The sequence below is a fragment of the Leucoraja erinacea genome, chromosome 3 (assembly GCF_028641065.1).
Source record: "Leucoraja erinacea ecotype New England chromosome 3, Leri_hhj_1, whole genome shotgun sequence".
Lineage (NCBI taxonomy): Eukaryota > Metazoa > Chordata > Chondrichthyes > Rajiformes > Rajidae > Leucoraja > Leucoraja erinaceus.
Genome location: NC_073379.1, coordinates 77171634 through 77185218, shown reverse-complemented (window position 1 = coordinate 77185218; position 13585 = coordinate 77171634).

Sequence of the window (13585 nt, the reverse complement as noted above, 5' to 3'; positions counted from 1 at the left end):
GCCAACATGCCATTGGCTTTCTTCACTGCCTGCTGTAACTGCATGCTTACTTTCATTGACTGATGAACAAGGACCCCCAGATCCCATTGTACTTCCCTTTTCCCAAATTGACACCGTTTAGATAATAATCTGCCTTCCTGTTGTTGATACTAAAGTGGATAACCTCACATTTATTCACAATAGGTTAACGTATTCTAAAGCAAAATACTATGCTTCTTGAGATCAATATTTTTTTTACCAAAAGTGGACCATTTGTGCTGTCAATAAATAAACACCATATCCTTCCAAAGATAATGTATAAAAAGGGCAGCAGTCTCAGCTGGTGAAAAGATCTACATCCTGCAAACTGCAATGAGCACATCTTCCGTTTGCCTAACATAAAGTGCTGTGGCAAAAGTGTACATAATTGAGTCTCCTAATTTCAAATTTTCTCCTACCAGCAGTCATGTTATTTGCTCAAGGACCCAATCTGTGATGCTTACTTTATGAAATAGAAAATTGAAACCGGAGTCTGAAATTCATCCTTTAAAGCCAATTTTTCATTCATTTATACAATGGCTCATCTGTATTTTAATGCTGTTTACATACAATTGATCCACATCCCTTAAAGTTCATGGCTAATAAAAACCTATCAATCTTAGTTTCACGATTTTCAATTGAACCAGTATCAATCGTATTTTGGAAGAGCAGAAAAGTAAATCAAGAGGTGCTGAGCATCTTTTTGCACCACACTTATTATGCTGAAATTTGATTTACCATGGCAGTGTTTTACAATTCAAATGATATCATTACAGTGCAAAAAATATTGTATCCAAATATTGATCCAAAGCGTTTTAATTACTTTTCATGGAAGTTATGCCTGTTTTATAGGGAAATACCTGCACAATTCTCTTTTTATGATTGCTTAAAAAATGTATTACAGTTTGCATTGTTTAAACTGTTGATGATACCATAGGTTGGTTCCTATATTAAGTGAATGGCATTAGTTATTTGCAATTAGCGCAGGAATTAGTTAGCAAAGTGCCACATAATTCATTAACCACGCCAAGTATTTCAGGAATTCAATCAGTACCTACCCTTGTAATTACTTTTAAAATGCCCCAATGATTTCAGACGTCAAGCCTCTAGGTAGTTTTAATCAGCTGTTTTTATTCTGTTGAAGTGTGATATCTTTAGTGAAGACAGAGCCCCTTGGTCTTTTAAGAACATTTGCTGCTTATCCTTGTTTTACAACATATAGGCTGGAAAATTAAAGCCAAGTTAATGCACCACCTATAAACAGGGGGGGTGTGCCTTCCGCTGAGAAAAACCTGTTCAGATTAATCCTCTGATTGATGAGGGCAAGGTATATTCACCAAGTGTTGATTGTACCCTATCCTAGAGTAAGGTACAAAGAACATCGAAGGAGAATGTTCAGTGTGGCCTCTGCATCAGAGATAAATCTTTGTACCATCAATCGTTCAATGCAACCTCTTAAAATAAAGCCCCCGTTTAAACAGTCCACCTTTCCCATTAACTTCACATACAGAGACCTTCCTTGCAATCATCTCACTCAATGTCATATCTTCCAAACTCGATAAAGGTTTTTTGAGGAGGGGATGAAAATGGTAGGGTAGCTGGTGTTGTCTACATGGGCAGTAATAAGACATTTGACAAGGTCCCTTATGGTAGGCTGATCCAGAAGTTGAAGATGCAGGGGTTCCACAATGATGTTGTAGATTGTATTAAAAAAACAGTTTGGCCATAGATGATAAAATATAGTAGTGGAGAAGTGTTCCTCTGATCAGAGGTTTGTGAACAGTGGTGTACCACAGAGATCTATATCATCTATGTCGAAACTATTTTTTAAATCCAATCTACAACATCATTGTGAATCCCATGCATCTTCATATGCATATAAGGGGATCTGAAGCAGCATTGATATACAGAGAGAGATAATTGGGGGGGAGGGGGCATGTCAGTTTGGGCATTGCTATGAAAGTCAGAAGTCATATTGCAGTTGTGGAAAGTTTTGGTCAGACTCCATTTGAAGTATTATGTGTAGGGTTGGTTATACAGAAAGGATGTGGAAGAATTGGAAAGGGTGCAGAAGAGAGACACCGGGGATATTCCCCGAATGAGAGAATATTAGTTATAATGTTGGATAAATGTGGAATGTTTTCTCGAGAATTTGAAAGACTGAGTGATGACCTGATTGAAGTATATAAAACTGTCCGAAGCATAGACGGGTAGATAGGCAGAGCCTTTTTTCCTGCAGTGAAATATCAAATACAGTATATCTTTAAGCTGAGAGGGGAATAGGTTTTAGGGAGATGTGTGAGACAGGTTTTTTCCACACAGCGAGTGGTAGAGACTCACTGGTCTATAGTTCCGAGGCTTTTCTTTACAGACTTCTTAAATAGAGGCACAACACTGGAATCCTCCAGTCTTCGAGCACCTCATCCGTGTCCAATGATGATTCATTTATCTCAGCCATGGGTTCTTCAGTTTCTTCTCTAGCATCTCAGTGTCCTTGGATATTTCTGATCAGGCCTGGGAGATTTATCTATCTTCATATACCCTAGGATGTCCAATATCTCCTTAACTGTAATGTAAACTATCCTCAAGACATTTGCATCAACTGTCCCAAGTTCCCCAGTCTTCATTTTCTACCCAGTAAAAACAGAGCAGTCTCCATGTCTTTCTCCAATTAAAACAATTGTGGAGAATGCTTCCAGCTTAACGATATCCTTCCTATGGCTGGGTGACCAAAAGTGAATGCAGCACTTCAAATGTGGCCTCATCAATGTCTTGCACAACTATAGCATTATGCCTCAATTTCAATACTCAATGCCCTGACTGATGAAGGCCAATGTTATCGACAGCCTTCTTGAACAAACTATCTACATGTAATGACACTTTCAAGAAACTCTGTACCCCTGGATCACTCTGCTGCACTGAACCCTGCCATTCACTGTGAAGGTCCTATCCTTGTTTAACTTTTAAAAATGCAACATCTCACACTTATCTGCATTAAACTGCTCAGGCCACTAGCCCAGCTGAATTACAGCTGAGCGTGCTGTAATTTTTTATAGTTGATGTAAACCACAAAAAGCAATGGGCCCAGACCAATCCCTGAAGCATACCACTCATCAATGCCTCCAGTTTGGAAACCACCCTTCCATCACCACCCTCTTTCTTCCATGAATTATGTATCTTGTTAACGAGCTCTACCTGGATGTCATACAATCTAAACTTCCAGTGCAGTCTAACATGTGGAACCATATCAAAGACATTGCTAAAGTAGAGGACAGGCAATCAATACAGAAACTATATAGTTCCAGTAGCACCGCCATTGAAGATGGCTCCTTCATCAGCAGCAGAGAAAGAATGTTAGCAAATAGAATACCCTATGGATTGGCTATTGATTAAATCACGTTTGCTGTACGTTACCGGTTATTCAAAGAACTTCATAATGGTGGATGTCAGAGTTGCTGGGTGGTATTCATTGAGGCATGGCAACCTTACTTTTCTGGGATGATAATGGCCATCTTGAAGCAGGTGGGGACCTCAGAATGGAGTAGTGAGAGGTTGAAGGTGTCTGAAAATATGTCTGCCAGCTGATCTATACTGGTCCCTACCACATGGCAAGGCACTTCCCCCAGGCCAGTTGCTTTCTGTAGATTAACTCTCACATCAAGGTTTAGATAAGTATCAGAAAATGGCCAGAGGTCAAGGATTGGTAGGCAATATTGAAGAATAAGACATCTTTAAAGAGTTGAATGGACCATCCAAGTATGCAACAACCTGAGAAGAAGAAGGATAGAGAAAAAGAGTGAAATGAAGTAGAGGATAGGGGATTACAATTGTTTTCAGGTTGATGATTTCAATAAAAACCAGGCTGAATAAAGAAAAATCAGAGAGGAAATGAAAAAAGTAATAATAGTGGAATATAAAATAGGACAGCTAACCCAAAATGAATCATATAGTTCCCTTCAGGAACATGCATGATAATTGGGTTGGAGAGCAGTGGTGGAGGTGAGAAGGGAATAAAATGTTCATTTATGCAAGGAGACAAGAAACAGGGGGGTAGCTGGAATACAATGTTTTCAGAGGTAAAAGGTGCTAAGTTCAGTAATATTGAGCAGTAATATGGGGAAAAAGGGGATAAAAAGGAGGGAAAACATTAGTAAAGAGCAGTCACAGGAAACAGTGGCCATGCTTAAAGTTACCCTTCTTTAGCGGACTACTTCCCAGATTGCCAAGTAAAGTGGAGTTGGAGATTGCAGGCCACGGTGCAACTTTCCAATTATTCTCAGACAAGAAAAAGATACAAAAGAACTAAAAAAAATGATGAATATTGTACCATTGTTCAAAAATCAGTGTAAGAATAAACAGGGCAAGTACAGGTCATGCATAATCTTGAGGCGAGGGAAAAATGTAATAGTCAGTTGGAGAAATCTGAATTAATAAAAGAGAACCAATATAAATTTGTTACAGGCAAATTGTGTTTAAGTATTAAGACAAGGTTACAGAAAGGGTTGATGAATTTAATGTAATAAATGTCATGCATGTGGATATTCAAATGGTGCTTGAAAAGTACCATGTAAATTTGAAACAGAATTGCAGCTTTTCTGAAATAAGTGGTCCAGTAGCCACATTACTAAGAAATTGCGAGGGTCAGATTCCAGCGGGACATAAGGGACTGCAACATCCTCTGCCTGGCTGAAACATGGCTGACCTCAATGATTCCGGATCAGATAATCTGCCCAACCGAGTCCTTCACTGTCCACCGTGCTGACAGAACAGAAGAATCTGGGAAATCCAAGGGTGGAGGAGTCTGCTTCATAACCAATACCAACTGGTGCAACCCTGGAAATATCAAGATGCTTTCCCGTTCCTGCTCACCGGACCTGGAGCATCTGACGATCTCATGCCGCCCATTCTACCTTCCCTGGGAGTTCGGCTCAGTGATCGTCACAGCCGTCTATATTCCACCGCATGCAGACACCGACGTGGCACTATCGGCCCTACACGATGTGTTGTGTCGACATCAAAACAAGAACCCGGATGTGGCTATGGTGGTGGTTGGAGATTTTCATAAATCAAATCTCAAGAAGGTCAAGCCGAACATCTACTAACACATCACGTGTCAGAGTCAGAGTCAGAGTCAATTTAATTGTCATTTAATCGTGTACCACCAGGGGGGAGAGAACATTGGACCACTGCTATACATCAGTCATTGAAAGCAGGCATGCAGGTGCAGCAGGCAGTGAAGAAAGCGAATGGGATGTTAGAATTCATAGCAAAAGGATTTGAGTATTGAGTAGGATTGATTAGGCCATTCGGCCCTTCGAGCCTGCACCGCCATTCAATATGATCATGGCTGATCATCCAACTCAGTATCCTGTACCTGCCTTCTCTCCATACCCCCTGATCCCTTTAGCCACAAGGGCCACATCTAACTCCTTCTTATATATAGCCAATAAACTGGCCTCAATTACTTTCTGTGGCAGAGAATTCCACAGATTCAACACTCTCAGTGTGATAAAACATTTTCTCATCTCGGTCCTAAAAGACTTCCCCCTTATCCTTAAACTGTGACCTCTTGTTCTGGACTTCCCCAATATCAGGAGCAACTTTCTTGCATCTAGACTGTCCAACCACTTAAGAATTTTTTACGTTTCTATTAGATCCCCCCCTCAATCTTCTAAATTCTAGCGAGTACAAGCCGAATCTATCCTGTCTTTCTTCATATGAAAGTCCTGCCATCCCAGGAATCAGTCTGGTGAACCTTCTCTGTACTCCCTCTATGGCAAGAATGTCTTTCCTCAGATTAGGAGACCAAAACTGTATGCAATATTCCAGGTGTGGTTCCCTGCTATTATCGGCAAATTATTTATGTCTTCCTTAGTGAATACAGAACCAAAATAGTTATTCAATTGGTCTGCCATGTCCTTGTTCCTGTTCACCTGTTTCTGACTGCAAGGGATCTACATTTGTTTTAACTAATCTTTTTCTCTTCACATATCTATAAAAGCTTTTGCAGTTTCAAGACGGGCAACATAAACCCGGTCTGCCGACTAATGACAACACCGCCAGCATGCTGGCTATCGCAGCTGAAAGGAGGTCCATCGCTGGGGATGTGCACACGTTCTCGTTTTCCGAGCATGATGTGAGGAGGGCTCTGACATGGGTGAACACGAGGAAAGCTGTAGGCCCAGATGGCATCTCGGGGCGACTTCTTAAGACTTGTGCTACGCAGCTAGCTCCGGTGTTCACTACAATATTCAACCTCTCCCTGGCCAAGTCCTTCGTCCCTGCCTGCTTCAAAAGATCCATCATTGTACCTGTACCTAAAAATGCCTCCACAGCTTGTCTGAATGACTACCGTCCGGTGGCCCTCACCTCGATAGTCATGAAATGCTTTGAGAGGCTGGTCAAAAAACACATCTGCGCCTTCCGCACTCGCAACATGGACCCGCTACAATTTGCATACCGTCCGAACAGATCCACGGACGATGCGATCTCCCAGGTTCTGCACACCACTCTCTCTCACCTTGACAGCCAGAAGGGGGGCTATGTGAGGATGCTGTTCATAGACTACAGTTCAGCCTTCAACACGATAGTCCCACAAGACTTGCTGAGAAGCTGCTGGAATTGGGGCTCAACACCCCCCTGTGTGCCTGGATCCTGGACTTTCTCATCGCCAGGCCCCAGGTAGTCAAGATGTGAGGAAATACATCAAAGTCACTCACCCTGAGCACAGGACCCCCCAGGGTTGCGTCCTCAGCCCCCTATTGTACGCCCTGTACACACATGACTGTGTGGCTAGGTTCAGCTCCAACTCTATAATCAAGTTTGCTGATGACACTGTGGTGGTGGAACTGATTTCCGATAATGATGAGAAGGCCTACCGGGAGGAGGTGGCTGATCCAGCACTGTGGTGTCAGGACAACAGCCACCTCTTGAACATCAAAAAAACTAAGGAGCTGATCGTGGACTTTAGGAGGGCACATCATCCGAGGACGTACACACCATTGAAGATAAATGGGGATACTGTGGATAGGGTGAGCTGCTTTAAATACCTGGGAGTCCACATCTCAGAGGATCTGACATGGACATCACACGCTGCAGCATTGATGAGTAAGGCAAGGCAATGCCTTTACCACCTCAAGCAATTGAGGAAATTCAGAGTGTCTCTGAGGATCCTCCAATGCTTCTACTCAGTGGCTGTGGAAAGCATCTTGTCCGGAAACCTCACGATTTGGTTTGGGAACTGCTCTGCCCAGGACAAGAAAGCTCTGCAGAGAGTTGTGTGTTCGGCCGAACACACTATGGGAACTTCACTCACCCCCCTGCAGGAACTATACATTAGAAGGTGCAACTCCAGAGCCAACAAGATCATGGGAGAGCCCTTCCACCCCAGCAATGGACTGTCCCAGCTGCTATGGTCAGGCAAACGCCTCCATTGCCATGCTGTGAAAACAGGGAGGATGAGAAGGAGTTTCTTCCCAGAAGCCATTCGGACTGTAAACTCCTATCTCACCAGGGACTAACTTTACTGTACCAATTTACTGTTGTGTGGTGTCTTTTTAAAATTGCTGTTTTTTTTTGTTTTTTTCCTCCCACAAATATGTAATATGCGAAATATGTTATTCAGTTCCATTCTGTTTTGCACAAATCCGCGAGCATTGCCACTTGTCATTTCACTGCACATCCCGCATGTGTATGGGACGAATAAACCTGACTTGACTTTACGACTTGACTTGAAATTGGCTTTCTCGACAGTAAGCTGTAATTTGTGGTAAATAATAGTTTTTTTCAGAGAGGAAGTTGCAAGTCAGTACTATTCCCCAGAGATCTGTGATAGAACCGCTGTTACTTTTGATATTCATATCTTAGACAATTTGCAAGTGACATGAAACATGGATGTGTGATAAACAGAGGGGAGGATAGTGAGAGGGCATCCATAAGCTTGACAGAAGAAGTGTGAAAAGTGCTTCATTTTGATAGGAAGCGTGAAACACAATAAGACTAAATGTAAAAAGTCCAAAGGGAATGCAGGAATGAAAAGACCTAAGTACTTATGCACATTAATTCAAATCGAGCAAGCAGTTCATAAAGAAATAAGAAGCACAAAGTGCAGGAGTAAAGAGGTTATGTTAAATCTTATTAAACTGTGGTTGGGCCACAATTAGCACATTTCATCCAACTCTGGTGACTTTTAGGAATTGAAGGTCTGAGATATATGAATCAGAAAAGATTTACACAAATGTTTCCAGGAATGAGGGTTGATCCTCTTTAGTAAAGATGTTTGAGAAGATACAAAGTGTTGGAGTAACTCAAGGGGTTAGGCAGGATCACAAGAGAACATGAAGAGGTGATGTTTCGAGTCGGGACCCTTCTTCAGACTGGTTGTGGGGGTTGAAGGGGTTGGGATGAAAGCTAGAAGAGGAGGGGTGGTACAAAGCATGATAGGAAGTAGTTGATGCAGAGGTGGGGGGGGGTAGGTGATAGGTAGTTGGTTGGACATAGGTCAGAGATGAAAACAGGTGTAAAGTTATGAGGCAAAAGGATGAAAGAGTGGTGACCACGGTGGTGCAGCGGTAGAGTTTCTGCCTTACAGCACTTGCAGCGCCGGAGACACAGGTTCGATCCTGACTATGGGTGCTGTCTGTACGGAGTTTGTATATTCTTCCATGACCGCATGGGTTTTCTCCAAGATCTTCCGTATCCTCCCACCCTCCAAAGATGTACATGTATGTAGGTTAATTGGCTTGGTGTAAATGTAAATTGTCCCTAGTGTGTGTAAGATAGTGTTAATGTTCAGGGATCGCAGGTCGGTGCGGACTCGGTGGGCCAGAGGTCCTATTTCCACGCTGTAGTCCTAAACTAAACTAAGTTGGGAATAGTGAAGTCAGAGGAAGTAATATAGCTGGGAGAAGAGAAATGTGCAAGTCTAGATAAGGCACAGGGAAGGGATGGGGGGAAGAGTGAATGAGGGGTGTGGGAGAAAAAAGGGGGGGTGGGGGGGGGGGAGGGAAGGGGGTTGTTAGATGTTACCTAAAATTAGAAAATTCAATGTTGTCACGTGTGCAAAGTGCAAAAAAATAGTGAAATTATTTTCCTACAAACAGTCCAGTGGAGTATTGGTTTCCCCAAGCACACACCCCCCTCTTCCCCCCCTCCCTCCATCTCTCCCCCCCTCCCTCCCCCTCCATCTCTCCCCCCCTCCCTCTCCCCCTACCTCTCCCCCCTTCTCTCTCTGCCCTCACTCTCTATCCCCCCCCCTCTCTAAACGCGCCTGCGAGTTGGGGGCTATGCGTCAGTAGATAGGCGATTATGGGGTAAAAGGAGCAAATTAATAATATTAATATATTAACAAGAGGGGTAGTTAGCATGTGTGCGGGGGGGGGGGGGGTAGTTAGTGTGTTTGTGGAAGTGGTTAATGTGTGTGACGCCGCATACCGCCCCCCCCTCAACCGCACGTTGGGGGAACAGACCCAACGCGTCTGCACTTGGTCTAGTAGACTATAAGAATCAGGTAGTTTAGATTGAGATTGTTTACACCGGCAAGACACACTTTGAGGGATGTCCCGGGAGTAAGATATGGAATTTACTTTCCCGGAAAAATGAAGATATCTTATAATGGCGTTGAACGCTCATTTGCAGTGCCCGGAAAAGCTTTAAAGTATGCAGAGGACATCGTTAAGAAAACATCGGGGCAAGCTGCCGACAAAGAAGAAGATTGAACTTTTTACAGAACTTTTTACAGAGCTTTGAACTGATTAAAATGGCCGAGCTAACCAGACAATTAAAAAGCTTATCTCGTTGGAATGTGTTATTCAGAGAGCTTGGTTATATTCAACCTTGGATGAAAAGCTCAAAGTTTAACCCCTTGGCACCTGCCTGTACGGTAGTTAACCCTTTGGTTAACCCTTTGGTACCGGCCTGTATGATGTATGGTAGTTATAGAATGTAAGAATCCTGGGGGGATATATATTGGAAAGTTTAGATTAGATTAAGATTGGATAATTGGAAGGACATATATACTTATACAAAATCGTGTATATGTTGTGTTCTATATTTGTTTTGGGTTTTTTTTAACTCTTTATGTCTCTTCCTGGTAACTTTTTTTTTTAAATTTTTTATTTTTTCTCTCGGCTGTCACGCACTGGTTTGATAAACTCATATAAGAAAAGACAAAATATGAAACGGTATGTAACTTTTTATGAGGATTCACCAAGGGGGAGGAGCTCAATGTATAACAACATCACGGAGGTCGATACATTTTTTGCCATCATTGATGGCTATTCGTCCTTAAGGTATCTTCCCTTAGATACCTTAAGGCACTCACCTTTTTTTTTAAGCACCACTTTTTTTTTTTGAAGTAATTTGTAATCACATTCGGCTTTTGTTTATCTGCTTAATTTTTTTGAAAGTAACTTTGGAGGATTCCCAATGATTGCCCGGTAAACTTTAATTTTTTTCTATACCTAGAGCGCACAACCTCGCGGCTTTGTGGGATTCCGTCCGGCCGCGGAAGCGGCCTTTTTTTTTTTTCAAAATTGACCCCAAAAACGTCTGAAATGCTGCGAGGCGCTCCAAGGTAACTGGAATTTCCCAGGAAGAGGGAATTGCAGCGCTGTGATTTTTATTTCGGGGAAAAGGGCAATGATTTTTGCGGAGGAACCAACCATGTACCCGGCTTTTTACACACAACATCGCACTTTACGGTCCCTTTTTTTTAAATAAATTTTTTTTTTTTTCCTAAAATTTTTGAGGTCTTTTTTTTTTGGCAGGTTTTTCTTCCAATCCAGCTATGCACGCGATTACATTTTTCGGCCACAGCATTATTGGATTTTGTGTGCGACCCATTGAGGGCACCCCGCTGGTATCAATGCCACTACTCCCTTATTTTTTTTTGAATTTTTTTTTTTCAGACTTTATTGGCCGCGGGCCTTTTTGGTTTTGTTTTTTTTCGCAGTTTTAATCCGATTTTTGTTTTTTCGAGGCCGGAACTTTACAACCGGCAGTGATAGAGCCCACCGTGCACAGTATTGCGGATCTGGTGCCGGCGACCATGTAAGTGGATTATTTTTTTAACCCCATGGCCCTCTCATTTCCGTCCAGGTAGGGTATTTTAATATCATTTTTTAAAGTTTACAATCAGATACCCCCCTTCACCATTGGTAAACTTTTGACCTGAATTAACCCCTGATTGTACCCCAAGATGTTTAAAGTAGTTTCCCCCTCCGCTCCATTTGAGGATGCCGCTAAAGTAGTGCAGACGAACCCATAAAGACGACATCCTGGAAATATTTTTTTGCAAGGAATGAAAACAAACACAACAAGATTAAAAAGTTGTGAATAATTTTTAACCTTTATTATAAAGCACAATTTTTATCTCTTTTAATTCTTTGGTACGTACAGATATACCACATTCTTTTTTGTTTTTTTGTTTCTATTCACATATTTAATGCCTTTATACACACTAGGCGACCGCCAATAAAATCTAATAAACCTTTTGACCACCCAATTCCTAAAATCTGAGGTAACCATATGATTCAGGAATATTACCCTGAACAATGCAAGACGATAGACAAATAAAGAATGGAGGAATTACATTTTGTAGTTGGAATATAAGGGGTGCCAACGAACCAATTAAGAGGGGTAAAATTTTTGCCCAATTAAAATCGTTGAAAAGCGACATAATGTTTTTGCAGGAGACCCACATGAAACAACAAACACAAATAAGATTAAAGGCGAATTGGATAGGCCAAACATACTACTCCTCATTTACTTCTAAATCTAGGGGTACAGCTATTCTTATTAGGAAAGGTATTCCTTTTAAATTAAAGAATACTATATCAGATAAAGAGGGAAGGTATACTATAGTTTCGGGTGAAATTTATGCAACCCCACTAACTTTGATAAATATTTATGCTCCGAATTTTGACAACCCCCAATTTTTTGATAAAATTATTGATATAATATCAGAGTTTAATTACCAAAATGTGATAATAGGGGGGGACTTTAACTGTGTTTTAGATTCATATCTAGATAAGTCATCAAAACAAAAGAAGAGTAATTTAAAATCTAAAACTAGCGAACTTCTAAATACATATATAAAAAATACTAATATAATAGATGTATGGAGATCTGCTAATCCAGTTGGAAGGGAATACTCGTTTTACTCTCCGGTGCATAAAACTTATTCAAGAATTGATTATTTTTTAGTGGACATGAAATTAATGCCTTATACAAACAACCCAACATACCACATTAGTAGTATCTCAGATCACTCTCCGTTGACATTCTCAGTAAAATTTGAGGGAATGCCGGGTAAAAAATTTTTTTGGAGGTTTAATACACATATTTTAAATGACGTGCAAGGCTATCAATATTTAAAACAACAAATGAAACTTTTTTTCGATACAAATGATATACCAGGTACTTCGCCTTCTTTATTATGGGAAACTTTTAAGGCATTTATGAGAGGAATTATAATTTCATACCAAAGTTTTCAAAATAAAAAGAATAAGACAGAACAATTGTTGTTAGAACAAGAAATCAGACAGTTAGAGTTGGATAATGCCAAAGACTCCACGACAGATAAACACAATAAAATAGTATTACTGAAATTTAAACTTAATCGAATTTTATCGGCAAGAGTAATAAGACTATTCCAAATTACAAAACAGGAACATTTTGAGTTTGGTGACAAGCCACATAAACTTTTAGCTCGCCAATTGAAAAAACAAGAAAGGGAAAATACTATAACCAAAATGAAATCAGAGAAAGGCGAATTACTAATACTACCTAAAGATATTAATAATAGATTTGCCCAATTTTACCAAAACTTATATACATCTAAAATTAAAATAGAAGATAGTAAAATAAAAACATTTCTAGATAACTGTAATCTTCCAATACTGGACCCTTTGGAACAAGAGGAACTAGGAGCTCAAATTACAATCAAAGAAATAAGTGAAACAATAAAATCGTTGAAAAATGGTAAGACACCGGAACCAGATGGTTTTAATAATGAATTTTATAAAAAATTTCAGGAGATAACGGCCCCTTATTTATTTAATTTATACTCCCATGCTTTTAAAGAAAACAAACTACCTGAAACACTAACAGAATCAACTATTACGCTTATTCCAAAAAAAGATAAAGATTTAGAAGATCCGGGCTCGTACAGAGCTATATCACTTTTAAATACAGATCAGAAAATTTTAGCAAAGATTTTAGCAAGTAGATTAAGCAAATATATTAGTAAACTGATAAACCCTGATCAAACGGGGTTTATACCTAAAAGATACTCATTTAATAATCTGAGACGCCTGTTTAATATAATGTACTCGCATAAAGTAGAGGAAGAAGATATATCAATTATTTCTTTGGATGCAGAGAAAGCATTTGATCAGGTAGAGTGGCAATACTTATATAAAGTACTACAAAAATTTAACATGGGAGAGAATTTTATAACATGGGTAAAATTATTATATGATAAACCGATGGCAAGAATTTTAACTAATAACATGTTATCTCAAAAATGTCAACTATCAAGGGGTAATAGGCAGGGATGTGCACTATC